The 5,128-nt window shown below is 36.6% G+C and overlaps 1 pseudogene; it reads right to left on the minus strand.

Annotated features, from left to right (window-relative positions):
• Positions 1-1,860: 1,860 nt before the first annotated feature.
• LOC108513031 (tyrosine--tRNA ligase, mitochondrial pseudogene) lies at positions 1,861-3,330 on the minus strand (annotated as a pseudogene).
• Between the last annotated feature and the right edge of the window lie 1,798 nt (positions 3,331-5,128).

The following is a 5,128-nucleotide window of genomic DNA, read 5'->3' on the forward strand; positions in this document are numbered from 1 at the left end:
TCAGCCCTCAGAATCTGATTTTCTCCTGGAGTGACATGGCACTGCTCAGAAAGCAATGAAACATCTCTCTCCTAAAATATAAACTACCAGATGACAAACTCTAAACCCAAATCTTGCTGTTTTGTTCCTCATCTATTGTGTATTACTAAGGATATAGAAAACTTAAATAAGTTTTATTCTCCCATATTTGGATTTAATTTTATTTTGACTATGTCAGTAGTAAAAGCAAAATCAGCTGCAATTATATTCTAAATGATGTAATATGCCCGACGGATGCCAAAAGGGGTGTATGGTATATATATCATAGTTTTATATGTATATAGTGTTTTATATAATAGTATTGAGATATATNTGTATATTTTAAACATGACTCATTTGTCAGATATCTATATTTTCTTCCAGTCTGTGGTTTACCATTTTATTTATTTTATGTATTTTAAAATTGTATTTATTTATTTATTTATTTATTTATTTATTTATTATTTTGAGATGGAGTTTCGCTTTGTTGCCCAAGCTGGAGTGCAATGGCACAATCTTGGCTCACTGTGACCTCTGCTTCCCAGGTTCAAGCGATTCTCCTGCCTCAGCCTCCCGAGTAGCTGGGATTACAGTTGCGCCACCAAGCCCAGCTAATTCTTTGTATTTTAGTACAAATGGGGTTTCTCCATGTTAGCCAGACTGGTCTCGAACTCCTGACCTCAGGTGATCCACCCATATCGGCCTCCCAAAGTGCTGGGTTTACAGGTGTGAGCCACTGTGCCTGGCTACTGTTTTTTTTTTAATGGTATCTTTACAAGAGTAAAACGTTCAAATTTTAATTAAATCTAGCATTTATTTGTGGTCTTCATTTTGGTGTGTTCTATATAAAACAATATATCTTTCCCAAGGTCATAGATGGATTTGTCAAAAAACTGATGGCTTTACATAACTGAGTGTGTAGATTCATGAACATGGTACATCTTTCCACTTAGGTCTTCTTTAATTTCTCTTGTTAATAGTTTAGTGTTTTGGTGCAAAATTTTAAAATATATAGTGTTTAATTTAGTTCATTTCTATTACATGTTTTGAGGTTCTCTGGTAAATATATTTAATATTCACATTTTATATTTTAACTCCTAGTAAATGGAAATATACTTAATATTGACTTTAAATCCTGTGACCTTGCTAAACACAGTTATTAGTTCTAGTAGAATTTCTTCTCTATAATCCCTAGGATTCTCTGCATACATATTCATGTCATCTGAGAATAATCTTTTGTTTTAAATATGTATAATTTTTTTATTTCCAGCCTTATTGCACTACCCAAGATATCCCATAAAATTTTAAATCTAAGTAGTGAGCATGGTCATCCTTGTCTAGTTTCTGATCTTAAGGAGAAAGCATTCAGTAGTAAAAGCATTCACAAGTAAATGTGTTATCTGTAGGTTTCATAGATAATATCAAGTTAAGGATATTGACTCTATCGCTATAATACTATTACGGACCATGTCTAGATCACTATATTTATCTATAGCAATTAGTTTAGTAAGTACTGTCTTTGAGGACACTCATTTTGTGAGTTACAGAACAATCTTTCAATAAATATTGTACTGCCTTTTCAGTAAAACTCCTATGTTGCATTTTAATATATATTTTATACAATTATTTCTTTTAAGTTCTTTCTCCCTCATCCTATACTTATGTAGGTGATTTCCATTTGCATTCTCGTGCATGTACTGTTTATTTCTTTATTTAATTTTGGCTAAATTTTTTCTCTCATGGTAGACATAAGTAATACAAGAGGTCATAATCTTATCAATTGTATTTTATGTGAAAACTTATTTATTTACATGAGTATAAAGTCTTTTTTTTTTCAGATTTAAGCTGCATTTATGGGGTAGTGATGAGGTTTAGAACATATACATATTTTGTTAAAATTCCCCAGATGATTCTTGGTATGAACCACAACATTATAAATTTTAAGATATACTTAGAAATCCTTAAGACATCTAGCCCCATTTCTAATAGACAATACATTTGTTACTTGTCGGTGATTTATGCTGACTCCGCCTTTGTTATCATTCGATACCCTCGGGGACCATCTGGAATGGCATTTGCTTTGCGGCAGGTATCTAGGACACTTGTTCCAGGATCGAGAAAAAATTCAGAAAATGGAGCTTCTTTAAACAACTCTTTTAACTCCTGATCAGACATGACCTCCAGTGCATCTATGCTACTATGATAAAGGGCTTGTGTACACCTTTTAGCAGAATCCAATCCTTCTCGTCCATGAACAAGCTTTGTTACTTCTGCTGCCAGTCGTTTCTGAGGACCCCGCCTTTCTGGCTCTTTGACATGCAGCTGCATGATATGATCAATCTCTGGAAGGGGCAGGAAAGTAAACAGCTTCAGGTACCTTTCCACTGAATCGTCTGGTTGCCTAACAAAGAATTGATACAATTCAAATGGAGATGTCTTATCTCTGTTTAGCCAAACACCGTTGCCAGCAGACTTTCCCAGCTTTGCTCCAGTTGTAATTAGAGGAACGGTGATACATCTTCTCCAGTCAACTTGTTGATGAACTCATATCCGGACATAATGTTGCCTAGCTGATCAGAGCCGCCCAGCTGGACCCTGCATCCATAACGCTGGAAGAGGTAATAGAAGTCATAGGCCTGGAGCACCTGGTAAAATAATTCGGCCAAGCTCATGCCCTCCGCGCTCTTGAGCCGCAGCTGCACGCTCTGCCGGCTCAGCAGCGTCCCCATGCGGAAGTGACCCCCAACTGCCGCCAGGAAGTCCACCAGGTGCTGCTTCTGGTACCAGGCCGAGTTGTCCAGCACAGTGAAGCTGCCCCAGGAGCGCCCATCAGTGAAAAGCTGCTGGTGATTAGCCACCAGAGCCTCAAGCCCTAGGCGCAGGGCGCGCGCGTTGGCTCGCACGCGCTCTGTCTCCAGCGCCTCGCGTTACTTGGTACGGCCGCTCGGGTCTCCCAGGCGCGCCGTGGCGCCTCCCACCAGCGCGATCACGTTGGGGCCCGCTCGCTGCAAATGAAACAGGCCCAGCAGCGCAAGAAGATGGCCCACATGAAGCGAGTCCGCCGTGGGGTCGAAGCCACAGTAAATGGTTTGGGGAAAACTCGCCGTGCCACGGTCGAAGAGCTCTGGGAGCTCTATTTTCGTCCCCGTCTCTGGGAAGAAGTCCTTGAACAGACCTCGAGCCTTCTGCGCTGCCAGTAACCCCTGAGGGCCCGAGTGGGCCTTACGCCAGCCCCAAGGGCAAGAATACTGAGAGTTTTAGGGTACCAGACCAACGGCCCCAGGAAAAGGACCGAAAGATGGGCGCCGCCATATTGGTCGAGTATAAAGTCTTTTCAACTTGAATGCTGTTGTGTAATTATAAAACATTATTAAAAATTCACTTAAAATATGCAAAATTGAAAGAAAATCAATAACTTTTTACTAGCTTTATTGTCTTCACATTCAGATTAAAATTTCTCTTATTGTGTGGTAAAACATTTTAATTGGTTTTTGGTAAGGTATTATTCCAAATATTACAAAAGTTTAGTCTATTAGGCTGACTATAATACATGCCAAAGTAATTTTCTCTTGAATGTTAAGTCCCTTTTAGCATTTTCGCTTTATTTTCTATATTTATTGTATCATTTATAGTAAAGCGTCTTTATGCCAAGGCTCAGATATCACTAAATAGTGATCCTCTTTTTTGTTTTAAAGCCAGGGTCTCACACTGTTGCTCAGGCTGGTCTTAAACTCCTGGCCTCAAGCGATCCTCCAACTCGTCTCCCAAATTACTGAAATTACAATGTGAGCCACCCTGCCTGGTCCCCCACCCACCTTTTTTAAACAGCATAGCTAATTTCAGGAAGGCTTTAAAACTTTTGTAATTCATATGACTGGTATTTTTTCTTAACATAATCAGATAAGGAAATAAAAAAGAAAAATGTCAAACTTTTTCACTTCCTCAGTTCACAATTCTCTCTTTTTTCTACAATGATTTATTTTTTAAAAATGATAAAATCTATTAGCTTAGCTGTTAATTTAATAAACCCATTAAATAAGAACCAAAAATAGTGTACTTATATAACCTTATGTTTTCTCAGGGATAAGTCAATATTGAAAAACTTATCTACAGAATTTTGAAGTTTTACCCCTTGGTCCCAATATTCATCATTTCACGTGGTAAGGTACGTGGTACCTTAAATATGCATTTGAGCACATGAATTCATTCATGAAAGAATGTTCAGTTTTCAACGTTTATTCCACCTTTTTTTATTTCATTACCTAAGAAATAACCGTTTATTTCAATCCACAGGGGATAGTACAGTACTAAGCATGCAGGCACCAAGCATGCAGACTATCTGATTTAAACCTCTGCTTCTTCAGAAATTAACTACACATTCTTGGCATACGTATTTAATTCATTTATACATATACTTTATAATTGTATCTCATCCAATTTATAATATAGTTGCTGAGATCAAATAATGTTTTCTTATAAAGTGAATACCATAGTGCCTTGTACAAAGAACACAGTAATTATTGCCTTAACCTTATATCTCATATACGAAGAACAGATCAACATAAAACTAAACCAACATTAAAAATACCTTTTTAAACATTTTATTGTATACTGTACATATGTTTCCTATGCAAATATATATTAACAGAAACTGTCATATAACGATCTTTGTACATTACAAGTTATTGTGAACAACTGGCCAGGTAACGAACATTATTTTTAATGACATCTGCATTCCAATATTTTTTAAAATTTATTTTTGAAGATTGAGATTGTTTCAATGTACAATTAAATACTTCTAAATATAACCTAACTTTTAAAAATGTATGATAAACACAATATCATCCATTTGTGGACATAAGTTGAATATATATTTTGAAACAATGGGCTTATAGAAAAACAGAGAAAGTCCTGTTTATTCATATTACTCACCAAAAAGACTTTTGTTTTGCCTTCAGTGTTTCCTATTACAAACGCTAGGATGAATGTTGATGAAAGCAGTCAATTCTTCATCCATTCTAGGACCTGATATTTGAGTAATTACATTAAAGAAAAGCATCAGGAATACTAAATAACCTTGATTATAGTGAAAGCAAGATGAATGATTAAA

Source organism: Rhinopithecus bieti, unplaced genomic scaffold (genome assembly GCF_001698545.2).
Source record: "Rhinopithecus bieti isolate Rb0 unplaced genomic scaffold, ASM169854v2 scaffold_30764, whole genome shotgun sequence".
Lineage (NCBI taxonomy): Eukaryota > Metazoa > Chordata > Mammalia > Primates > Cercopithecidae > Rhinopithecus > Rhinopithecus bieti.